We start from the raw sequence: 13337 nt of genomic DNA on the forward strand, positions 1-13337 counted from the left end.
CTGTCTGTTTTGCTTTTATAAACAGAGGATAACCTAGCCTTAAATTACATAAATGTAGCAATCAATCACTTTACATTACATAAACCCGTTCGACTGATTCATGGTCATGAAGACAGTCATCCACTGGAAATTCTAATTATCATTATTTTAAATTATACTAATTTAATATATTGCAGAAGCACTCTACAATTATTTAAAATACTAATGCTCATTACCTTGATAGAATTTTATGACAGTTGAATGAATTAAAATAGATACCAATTTCTTCTGAAAGATGGACCATTGATTTTAGTTAATTTCTACATCAGCACCTGCCAGGCAATGTGATATTTGGTCTGTCCACAAAAACAGGACAAATCCAATCCAGTCACTTGTTGACACATCAGTCTACACTCAATCAATGGTAAAATGATCCAGATATCATTAACAGAGCTATAAAAATCTCTTTCACAAGAATATGCTTCCCACCAATGCTATGTTTAAGTTCTACCAGAGATCAGTCCCTGACCTCCCTACAACTATGGCCCCTATAGGCACAAAATGGCTGAACTCCACAGGTAAGGTTGACATCAAACCTTCAATCACATGTCTAGCAAAATTGAAACCAATGGGAATCAAGGAAACACTGTTGGTATGACAACAAGCACAAAGAAAGATATAATGGCTGTTGGAGGCTAAGCATCCCAGCCTTAGCATTTCACTACAAGAATTGCTCAGGCACTGTCTTGGTCCAATCATCTTCAGCTGCTTCATTAACACCTCCCACTATCATAAGATCAAATTTGGGAATGTTTGTGAATGATTGCACAATCTTCAGTAACATTTGCAACTCCTTCTGTATTAAAGCAATCCATGCCTGATTGCAGTAAGAGCTGGGAAACATTTAAGCATATGGTGATAATTAGCAAATAACATTTGTATTGCAAGAATGTAAGCAATGACCTTCACCAACACAAGTGTATCAAACCTTCTCCCCTTGACATTCAATGGTGTTACCATTGTGTAATCCTCAACCATCAATGTCTTGGAGGTCAGCATTAACCAGAAACTTAACTGGACAAACCAGAAGATTATAGCTACAAGGTTAAGCCAGAAACTGACAATTTTGCAATGATTGTCTCACCTCCCAATTCCCCAAAGCCTACCCACCATCTACAAAGCCAAGGTGACCAACCATCCGCAAGGCAGTTATCCTATGACTCGTGTTGATTGCAGCCAGGATGCAATTTGTTTCACGTCTCAGTTCTTCAAATTTTGCGGCTGTGTAAAACGTGCCTGTGTAAGCTTCCCAATGGCCCACTCCACTTTAGATTTGACTGGAAATACTTCTTTACTTTGCTCAACCTTAAAGGCTGGTATGAACCACTCAAGCCACCCCAACTTTAAATGTTCACCAGCACCTGCTCCCCTACAGCTCCCCCTACCATCCAAACCCAGATATTACAGACTCATCATGTCAATCAATCACAAAAATTATTCTCCCCAGCCTGGTCTCACTGCCAAGGTGCAAGTCAGGAGTGTGATGGAATATGCAACACTTGGCTGGGTGAATGCAGTTCCAACAACACTCAAGAAATATGATGGCATCCAGGACAAAAATCCAGGACAAAACAGTTCTCTTGATAGGCATGCTATCCACCACATTAAAGTTCATGTCATGAAGATGTACAGTGACTGCAGAGTGTAGCATCAACGAGATGCAATTTAGTAACTCATCACGCCTCCTCCTATAACAAATTCCAAACCCTTAACATTCACCATCTAGAAGGATAAGGCCAGCAGATGCATGCAACACCACCTCCTGTCAGTTCCCGTCCAAGCCGTACGCTATCCTGACTTGGAAATATGATGCTGCATAATAACTGTAACTCAGACAAAATTGTGGAGCTCCATTCTTTACAGCATTTTGGGTATACCCATGCCCGAGAGACTGTAATGGCTCAAAAAGGTAATTCACTATCATAAATTCACATCAAAGTAAAATACTGTGGATGCTGGAAATCTCAAACACAGAAAGTGCTGGAAAACTCAGTAGGTCTAGCAGCACCTGTGGACAGAGAAATGGAATTAATGTTTCAAGCCTGACATGACTCTTCTTCAGAACATCTTTCAGTTCTGATAAAGAGTCACACCAGACAGGAAACATTAACTCAGTCTTTCTCTCCACTGAAGCTGCCAGGCTGGCTGAGTTTCTCCAGCATTTCTAAGATTAAATTACCTACAGTGTGGAAACAGGCCCTTTGGCCCAGCAAGTCTACACTGACCCTCCGAAGAGCAACCCAACCCCTCTCTCTGACCAATGCACCTAACACAATGGGCAATTTACCTGGCCTGCACATCTTTGGACTGTGGGAAGAAACCCACACAGACACAGGGAGAATGTGCAAACTCCACACAGACAGTCACACGAGGCTTGAATTGAGCTTGGGGCCCTGGTGCTGTGAGGTAGCAGTGCTAACCACCATGCCACCCATTTTCTGTGCTGATGCCATATGCCCATGTGCAGTTAAAGATGGCGAATAAATTCTGGCCTAGCCTGTAATGTTTACATCTCACAAAATAACTCTTTTTAAAAACACAGGCTGATCACACATGTGCAGGAATTTGCACAAACCAAAGAAGTTTTGTGGATTTCCATATTATTATTTATGAATCCTTTTCCTTTGCATCGTGAATGCATACTTATTGTTGCTATGACCCTGATAAAGTGGCGTAAAAGTTCAATTTTAATAGTTCCTTTGCAACTTTGAACTCGTTTGTGCTTAAATAACTGTATGATTTTAATTGTTGAAAAATATAGTTTCTGTTTTATGTGCAATATATTTTTGTGTCATGCTTGTAATTTACAGATTGTTTCAGTTTTGATTTAGAAATGTGATACTGATTTTACGTGCCAAGAAAACATTATTCATATTATATAAAATATTGTGGATTTCATAGCATACTCGTCATTTCAATGTAAACAGTCACATTCCTCAACCTACTGTGACAAATCCCAAAAGATTCATGTGCAATTTATTTTTTTTTACATCTGCATCTCTTATTAAGAAAAAATATTTGCATCTTAAAATTTGAATGACAATATTTATCATTTTTGCCAATTTCTCTGACTAGTTTAAAGGACAAAGCTTTCCTTATAGGAAATTTGGAGCAATATATAATAAGAACAGCACCTTCCAATTTCTCACAATATCTAGCCCTATTAAACAATGCCCTAAAAAATTTAGACTCTGACTCCAAACAATCTTCATGTCCCATTCTCCTCTAATCTCTTAAAAGAAAATTACAGATGTTTTTAATTAAAGTCATTCTCCACTTGAAAATTCAGCAAAGCATTATGCCCAATACTTAGTTATATTTATCATCTCCTGTTGTATTTTGTGGGGTTATTTTGTTCCGAATAAATGGCAGTGTCATTCTAAGAGTCTTTTCAACTGCTCTCCTTGTATTGATTGCTTGAGGAACTTTTACTTTCTTTGTTCCCATGTGATGCTTGTTCCTTTGAATTTGTAATTGAAAAGGAAAGTGAAGGTGTGTCAAAGATGCGCACAAAGCTACTTATCTTCTAAGAACTGGGGAAGAAGCAAAATTTAACTCAGATTGGGAGGTGATGTTTGAAAAGCATCTGGGGTGCGAAGTGAGGAAGGAGTCCAGGGAAAGGTTGGTCATCGTGGAATGTGAGACAACAAAAATTTTAGTTTGCTTCTGTGAAAACAGAAAGGAGAGATGAGTGTATTTGCAAAAAAATGATGTAACAGTGTGTCCTTGTACTTTATACGGTGGAGGGGAGAGAATTATGTGTGCTAAAGTGGAGGGTGAAAATAATGCAGTCAGATGTTATTCAGAGAGGTGAAAAGATGAAACTGATCATTCTAAGAGTTCTTAAGATGTTACCAGATCATTTTCTACAATGAGCCCTTTAGTCTAAGATTGATACTGTTGGCATTGACCCCGTCAGCCACTTTTGTGCAAAGTTGACAAACATAGCAATGGGAATGCCCCTTGTGGGAATTATTTGCCCAAACCCACTCACAGGGCCTCTGGAGAGCAATCAGCTAACATAAAATAAGAAATGCGCTTCTACTTTAAATAAACATATTTGGTCGGCCAGGAGCTGTACAGTGACCATTGATGGACTGTCTGTTTATCAAAGCAATTGAGGGACAGCATTTTGTTCTTATTCAAATGAGGCAGTTAAATTTATAAACATCCAAGCCTGTGCTAGTGATAGCAGAGAGGGTTGCTGCTCTCCTAACTTTATTAATTGGGGATTAAATTGGGGATCTTAAATGAGTGAGTGAATACATAAGTAAATTTAAGAATAGAGCTACTAAAAACATTGAAGAAGGAATGGTATAATGGGCCAGTTGCATCTTTTATTATAAGTGTCATTTTAACTTACTTTATAGTAATTGAGCTATTATTGTTTCTTCAGAAAGCAAGCAGTGACACTTGCAAGATCAACATCTACATATCTTTTTGAAATTTTTAAAAATCATTTTTACATTTTCTTTCTTCTTTTTCCAAAAGCATTGTCTCGTAATTAGTGGTGGTGTCAGATGTTCAGTAGCCTCTTACTGAGGTGACCATTAATCATATGTGAAACATTGATAGGGGTGTCACAAGCAAATGTCCCATGAGGTGCAATACAATGAAGACTGATCCTTTTCTTCTAAAGCTTACATACATGGTCCGCTGTCAAAGGGAAGCAGGTTATCGAAACTTCAGAAGGATGGCAGCCAGTGGCATTTCTAATCGCTGCTGATAAGAAATTGGAGTCCCAACAAAACCCATTTCTATCTTGCAAGTCCTCACGATTGAATACTTGCCACCTGAAAAGTGATTATAAGACAATCATATGATGTAATAATTATTCAGGACACTGCCTAAGGACAAACTCTGCTGATAGAAATATTGCACTGAATGTGCCAACCAAATCTCTTTCTGCTGCATTATTAAATACAACAATTTTTGCAGTCAAGCATTAAATATTAGGGTCAATTTGACTGAAGTATTTCAGAGGTTTTACTTTGTTTTCAACCTCTTGTTCATCCATTCCTTTGGTGGTTGTTCTTTTGTCATGTCTCTTTAACATCATTATAAGGTTGCTCCACGATCTCATATCCCTTACAAAACAGCCCACCTTCAAGCTTTTATCCCCCATCATATATATGAATTAACATTTACACACATTCTAAGTCAATTTACCTTGGATTACTTCTTTTTAAACACATTTATTGTACATTTAGTCCTTATAACACTCACTTTTTGCCAAGTCTTGGACTTGTTCATCTGTGTTGATTGATGAGTCAAGGGAAATCTATGACAAGATAGAGAAACACTTGAGGTAAAGTTAGTGCTTTACTTTTTCCTGCTGCCTTCCAGTAGCTTAGAGATGTAATCAATCTGCTGATCTGACCACATACCCTGAACAGGCAGAGTACAAATCAAGAGATCATTTGAAAGTAGTGATTGCTGTATGGGCCCTGATTTTACTCTAGTTGAGCAGTTGTTCCTATGCTAAGTACAATTACAGGTGTTGAGTAAAAATGAGAAAAGGTGACATTTATTTCAATGAGAGAACCTTCAATTGTATCTAAAATGTACAATCAGTGTTGCTCAGGCAGTTGCTGTCTAATAGTACCCATTCTATGAAGGTCCCTTATCCAGATTCATTGTTCGCCTTCCGTTACAAGCAACATTTTTGATATACCAACAGTAATTATAGTTCTGCACTTGCCTACTTTAGATCTGGCATCCCTTCTAGGAAGTGATCAATTGCTTTAATATTGCCCACTGAAACCAAGTTGCTTGACACAAAATATTGATACTAGAAGAATTAGGTCCTAAATTTTCCAGAACAGGTCTTTTTTCCTCCAAACTACATGCAAAGCAGATTACTAGTCTCTCCAGTTGGCAGAAAAGTCCATCTGTTTTGATCGAATAACTTAATGTTAGCCCAAATGCTAATATGCCTGTGAATGTAAAATTTGTATAATAATTAACCAAAATAAATGTCTATTTCTCTCTTCAATAGCACTATATCCATACCCAGTTTCTTATATTACAAAGGGTAACATGAACAAGGTGAAAACGCCTGCTGGAGACAATCTCATATCATTTCCACACTGACAACAAACCAAGCAGCCCACAACAGTATTGCACTTGGGGCAGGTAAATTAATTTATTTGTATCAATATTGGATTTCTGCATCCACCTGGGTGGAAGTCACACCTCAGCAAACTGCTGGCCAATCTGATTAATCAAAATCTCTGTGCACCCTGCAGTGCCAGCATCAAGCAGTGGCCAATGCTGGGACTACTGGCTGTCTGTGGTGAGGAAGTGCTATTGATCTGGGAGTTCATGTTAGCCTGGAAATTTAATTCAGGCATGTCTGGAAGATCATGGTGAGGTAGTGAAAGATGTAATGGGCTGTGATTTAGAGGACAAGGAGAGCCCTTCACAGAGGGAACAAACTTATCAGAATGTGTATGGTGCTTTGGCTCAGTGGTTAGCACAGCTGCCTCACAGTACTAGGAACCCAGGTTTGATTCCAGCTTCAGCCAACTGTCTGTGTGGGGTTTGCATATTCTTCCTGTATCTGCGTGAGTTTCCTCCTACAAACAAAAGATGTGCAGGCTAGGTAAATTGCCCATAGTGTTAGGTGCATAACTCAGGGTTAAATATAAGGTAGGGGAATGGGGCTAGGTGGGTTACTCTTTGGAGGGCCGGTGTGGATTTGTTGGGCTGAAGAGCCTGTTTCCACACTGTAGGGAATGTAATGTGTCTCTGAAGTGCATGTGCAGTAATGCACCACTCAAGGGTATCATTTATTGCAAAACCAGGTGAGCTGCCTGAGATCTCCCCTTCCATCACAATATGAGAACAGTTCAGGATCGAAGGAAAGCAGAAGTTGCCAGCCAATTGTTTAATTTGACAGACACCCCACCTTCAAGCACACCAGCAAGGCCTTCATGAATTTTCATCTCGGGTGTCTGTAGCCCTGCAATTATATTACATGAATCTACATTTCCTGACGTTTGTGTTGACAATATTTATGTTAGTACCTCAATATTCTGATGATTTCTTTCTTACCTGATTCTATGTTAATTTCAGAAGAGTAGTCAGAAACAATTCATGAATGGGATTGACTATTGTTCATATTGTATTGGAACCACAAATACTTCTGTTTGCTGAGTTTCAATGTTAACTATCATCTCTCCAATATGCTTAACTGTTTGGCATCAACAAAGTTTAACCTTTCTAAATTTACTGTATATAGTTTCAGTGATACATTATATTTGATTATGTGATATGGCATCATGCAAAGAGTGAACTGTATTATGCATTCCCCATTCCGTAAGTACAGAAGTGGAACATGCTTTGAGCCACAAGTTTATAGTTTTTGGATTTGTTCGCAACAATTAACTCAGTAATTATGCTGCACAATGCATGGGAAATTAAGTCTTTCGCTGCAATGAGTGTAATTTGAGAAGACAATCATAAGAAAATCCTGTGGTTAAAGTACCTACATAGAGTGAGTGGAATCTATGCCTGGGGCAGAGTCACGTACTATCTGAATATGGCAACTGGAGCTGAGTTAAAAAACCATCACGCTGACAAAGTAGACAAAAAAATCTAGTTTTAGATCGCTGCCAATATAGAAACTAGCAAAGTCCAGCCTATAATTTCTGGAATAAGCTGATGTAGTCCCCAAAGAGTTACAGTTTTAAAACAACCGTGCTTATAGACTGCAGGTGATGCCCAGAATCCTTGCAGATAAACTAAGAGCTTTTGGTACACAAAAGTGTACTTTGCACCAACTTTAGGTTCAGAAATTATTCAAGAGGAATATGATTGCTAAAGCAATGTGATTTACTACCATGGGAGATATTGCAGTATGTGTTCTATCCACATGTTCTGATTTTCTTGAGATTTTATTGATGGCACATTCAGACATTTTGCTTCATGCTGCATTGCACCAAAAATCATTTCTCCCAAAGGAGATGCTTTAAATATGAAAATAAAAATATTTGGAGGGACTACAACCATCTTTCCTTTGCAATTCTGTTCCCTCAAATGTCATGTTAACAGTAAAATGCTATGGGTTCTGGAAACCTGAAATATAAACAAAATGAAATGCTGGAAAAACTTAGCAGGTCTTGTAGCAACATAATTTGTGAACTGAAACCTTTTGCAATTTTGACCAACAATAAAACTGTAATGGAAATTCATTGTACATTCATCCCGACAAAACTGGCTACTGGAGAACTGGTGACGTTGCAATTGTGTCATTAGACTTATCTGGTTAAGTGACGTCAGGCCAAAAATCAGTTTAATATATAAACAGGTCAAAGCGTTCAAAATATGGATGCTAGTAATCCAGATCACTAATCCGGAGTAGTAATCTAGATCAGTAAACCAGAGTAATTAGATTGCCTACAGTGTGGAAACAGGCCCTGCGGCCCAACAAGTCCACACCGACCCTCAGAAGAACAACCCACCCAGACCCATTCCCCTACATTTACCCCTGACTAATGCACCTAACACTACAGGCAATTTAGCATGGCCAATTCACCTAACCTGCACATCTTTGGACTGCAGGAGAAAACTGGAGCACCCAGAAGAAATGCACGCAGACACGGGGCGAAAGTGCCAACTCCACACAGACAGTCACCCGAGGCTGGAATCAAACCTGGGACCCCGGTGCTGTAAGGTAGCAGTGCTCACCACTGAGTCACCAGGCAACTCCAAAGGGCATATGTCCAAAACGTCAACTCTCCTGCTCCTCGGATGCCGCCTGACTACTGTGTTTTTCCAGCACTACACTCTTTGACAGTAAACCAGAGTCCCAACTTGATTTTTTAACATTGTGGGGACATGGGTTGAAAACACACTATGGTGAAATTTGAACTCACTAAATAACTGGTGATGACACAGCCATTATTGATTGTTTTAAATACTCATCTAATTCACTAATATAGAATAGGAAATCTGTCATCCGCACCTGGTATGGCTAATAGTAACTCCAGATTCACAGGAACGCAGTCTATTGTTAAATGCATTCTGAAATGTTCAGGGGCAATTACAAATGGGCAATAAATGCTGGCCTTGCCAATGATGCCCATATTCAATGAACATATTCCTAAAAATGTCATCTCAAATATCCTGGTTCCACAGTAACCTAATGGCTGATAGGGAAATAGTTGAATTCAGGATATGCTGGTTCAACAATTTAAAACAGAACAAAAAATTCTACTTTTCTGTAGTTTTTGGCAAGATAAGCCTTGAAACAATTCTTTAAAAACTGGAATGCTGACACATTGGTTGAAACTCTGATTATCATTTGGCTAGTTGATTTATTTTTGCACAAACAACAATTTGTCATAATGAGTGAGACTTTCTGAACCTTTCCATGATCCTACAGTGTTGCTATGGAAGCGACTGGTCTATTTTTAAAATTTTCTTAGAGGGGGACAACTATGACATTTTATTCACAACATATTGGCATATTAAAGTTATCAGTTCAGCTGTGCAATGTCTTTTGAGATTTTGAGGGATCATTTTTTATGAAGTTGGCATTTGGTTTTGAAGCTTCAAATAAGGTTGCAAATTGTTATTTCGCCACCAGTTCTGTGTGTAAATATATGAATTGTTTACACACACAAAATTTTAATTCTAATTAAGAAAGCTACTTAGAATTATTGCAAAGATGTAACCAATCCTTGAAATAACATTTTACTGCTTTCGTTGTGACCAAAAGAAATTAAAATCCAGTGATGCATAGAGTTTGTTAGCTGCTTTGCTGAGGCATGTCTCATGCATTTATATGGTACTATTTATCAGGGTGTCCCTGTTGCAGTGAGATTAAAAATAGCCATAAGGTAAATGAATATTTGAATTTATGGGGATAGCTCTGTGTTCTGAGTGCAATATTTCAGGATTAGTTTTGAAGTTTTCTAACTATCTAATACTACTGACCTCATTCAATGCTTAACTGACATTTCTTTTTGGCTTTTTTGAGTGTGTAATTTATAGATTTTTCCTTATGAAAACGACAATGACAGGCCATACAAAAATCTACAGAGTATTAATGCTCTCAGCTTCAGTTACGTTAGATGTTTCCATACTTAAGCTGTTAATAATTTAATTATCCATAATCCTAGTTAAGAGAGAACAAAATGTATTATCACATTAAATAATTATCAACCAACATAATGAACCATATTAATCAATAATCAAACAATAACATTATATGTTAACATTTGTATCTCTTCGCCTCAGTGTTTGTTGAGTTTTAGGGACAATGTTCTCACATTTCTAATCCAATACAAGAAGCCTCAGAAATGTAAGTCTGTCATACCATTCTTACAAATGGTCCACATTTAGAAATCTGTATGATCTGTCTCAGGATGTTATTGGACACAAATCACCCGTTCACAAATCACCTATCCTCTCCAAAATCAGAGAAAAAGAAGGAAAGAAAGGGAGAGAAATGAATGGGAGGAGAAAAAAAGAGAAAGCACATTAGTATTTCCACTTTGAAGTTGTTTTATAAGCAAATTCGCCAAGCTTTGTGTACAGCCCAAGGTATCACAACCAACAGTGAGATCTATGGTCAAATTAGCTCATTTGGATGTGTCAATAAAAGTGTTAGCCAGAGCCCTGGAAGAACACCGTTACAACACAAAGGCAAAAAGTTCAAAACCTGTGGTAAAAAACATAGAAAATATTGGAAATGCTCAATGGGTCTGACAGCATCTGTCGAGGAAGAAGCAACTAACTTGCCAGGTCAATAATCATCTGCCAAGACCATTTCATTGCCTCAATTATTGTCATGAGATCTTTTATTTCTCCTTGAATAAGTGCATAGGAGTTTGAACATTTCTTCCAAAAAAACACCTTCAACGATACAAGACAGTTTTAACATATGAGCGTAAATTGCATGCTCCAGTCCTAGTCTCAATCTCATGACCTTTTGACTAAGAAACAAGGTTATGTATGTTTGTATTTTACTTCAGCTAAATCTGACCTTCTTGTTCGCATAACTTTTATAGTCTTCTATTAGACTCTAAAATTGCAATTTACTGAAAATATTAATTTTTCATTTCTCTTGATCATCTGCACAGGAAATAAATATTGAAAAGAATCAAAGACGTTTTCTTTTTCCCCTTAACAAACTCAGCTGCTGAGCCATTGATTCCATCACCCTCCCTGACAACTGTCTGAGCAGTAACCAGACTGTTCACACTCTTGGTGCTATATTTATGATGCTATATGTCATCCAATGGCAAGCTTACAACCTTATATGCACACCATTGTAAAGATTACCAACTATTACCTCCACAATGTCACTGTTGCTGAAACCTTCATCCATGCCTTTGTTACTTTTAGACTAGAATAGTCAAATATTGTTATGGCCAGTCTTCCTTCTACCCCTCTCATAAATGTAAGGTCATTCAAACTTCTTCTGCCCATTTCCTCTCTCGCACTCAGTCCTGTTCACACATTGCCACATGCTTGCTGACATATTTTGACACCATTTCAGTAATAATTCAATTTTAAAGCTCTTATCCTCGTTTTAAAATCTTTCCATGCCTTCAAGTTTCCTTCTCTCGGAAATCTCCTCTAATCCCACAACCTTTAACACACTATTTACACAGCACTTGCAAACATCTTGTGCATTAACAGGAACTGGGCTGGAAGTACAGCACTGGGGTGCAGGACAAAATGTCAGAGGCAGCTATATCAACAGGAAGAGGGAGGTCTGTCATTATGATACTTCCTTGGCAGTGAGGAAGGGCATCAGGTTATCATACATTTGCCACTCCAAGTATTGTGGCTCAATGTGTGGCCATCTGCTGGAGTTGCCTGAGGTTGTGCAAGCTCACATCTTGTGGTTAGAGGAGTCTTTGGAACAGACACACCTGCCAATATTTGGGAATTTCAAACACATGAGTACCACACATCAGAGTGGCTAGCCTCACGAAGATCCATAGTACCATTCACAACTTCTCACATGCTGAAGCAGTCCTTGTCCAAATGCAACAAGACTTGGACAACATCCAGACTTGGGCTGACATCAGTAACATTTGTGCCATACATGTGCAAGACAGAGACTATCAGCAACAAGACAATCTTACCATCACCCCTTGACATTCAGTGGCATTACCAAAACTGAATCTCCTACTATCAACATCCTGGGAGTTACCATTAACCATAAATTGAACTAGAATAGCCATATAAATACTATAGCTACAAGAGCAGGTCACAGGCTAGAAATCCTGCACTGCGTAGACTCACCACCTGACTCCCCAAAGCCTATGCACCATCAACAAGTCAGGAGTGTGATGGAATACTTCCCACTTGCCCGGATGCATGGAGCACCAACATCACTCAAGAAACTTGACACCATCTACACAAAGCTGTCTGATTGGCACCACATCCACGAACACCCACTTCCTCCAACAAACTTGTAAATATTTGCAATCATGCGATAAACTTTCTGCTCTTTACTCAACACACCCTTCCAATTAGACCAGAAAAGGTTGTTAACTTCATCCACAAACCACCTCAAACTTGAAAAAACCCACACACACACTTACATATTTCAAAAGGGAAAAACAATGCTGGTGAGTGAGTTCAAAGATATAAATATACACGTCGTAGGAGTTTCAATGACTTGGTGAACTAGTTCAGTTTCATTTTTGTAAGTTGATCTAATGAGCTCCAAATACATTTTTGTTTTTGCAAGTTACAGCTGGTTACTGCTTGTTCACTGTTTCTTAAAGTCTAGACCACATTATCAACCATTAGGCAACTGCTAAGATGAGCTGTAAAATTAGAATAACTGCCTTATTTACCATATCAGCAATATATTTTGAAGCAAACAATTCTGTATTTTATCTGTTTGAAGCAATCATGCAATAATTATCTTTCCTAACGATGTCAGGGAGGGAGTTTTCATTTATCTGTGGGGTTCAATGGGATATCACAGAGGAACTTGCTCCTATGACCCCCTCCTTCCTCCTCCACCCTGTATGGCATAGGTCAAAGGAACAAAACGTAATTTTATTCTAGGATCTGTGCAATACATAATGACTGGTAGCAGTAACCGAGAGTGATAGGTTAGGAATATAAGAGCTTAGGAAATAGAAGGTCATATAGCCCCTTGAGCCTTCACCATTTAGCATTATCATTGTTGATTCTTACATTCAACTTAATTTCCCTGTTTTGATCCCCATAATCCTTTATTCCACTAGGGACCTCAAAGATATCAATCTCAGTCTTGAATATGGAGTCAAAGAGTCAGAGAGTCCTACAGTATGGAGACAGGC

At 38.4% G+C, this 13337-nt stretch overlaps 1 long non-coding RNA gene across 1 annotated transcript; it reads right to left on the minus strand.

The window, feature by feature from the left end:
* Positions 1–4481: 4481 nt before the first annotated feature.
* Positions 4482–12346, minus strand: LOC140478503 (uncharacterized). The gene is made up of 3 exons (XR_011960779.1): positions 12304–12346; positions 5266–5320; positions 4482–4832 (listed from the first exon to the last, which is right to left on the minus strand). It is a non-coding gene; the product is annotated as an uncharacterized lncRNA (long non-coding RNA).
* Positions 12347–13337: the final 991 nt, after the last annotated feature.

The sequence above is a fragment of the Chiloscyllium punctatum genome, chromosome 6, assembly GCF_047496795.1.
Source record: "Chiloscyllium punctatum isolate Juve2018m chromosome 6, sChiPun1.3, whole genome shotgun sequence".
Lineage (NCBI taxonomy): Eukaryota > Metazoa > Chordata > Chondrichthyes > Orectolobiformes > Hemiscylliidae > Chiloscyllium > Chiloscyllium punctatum.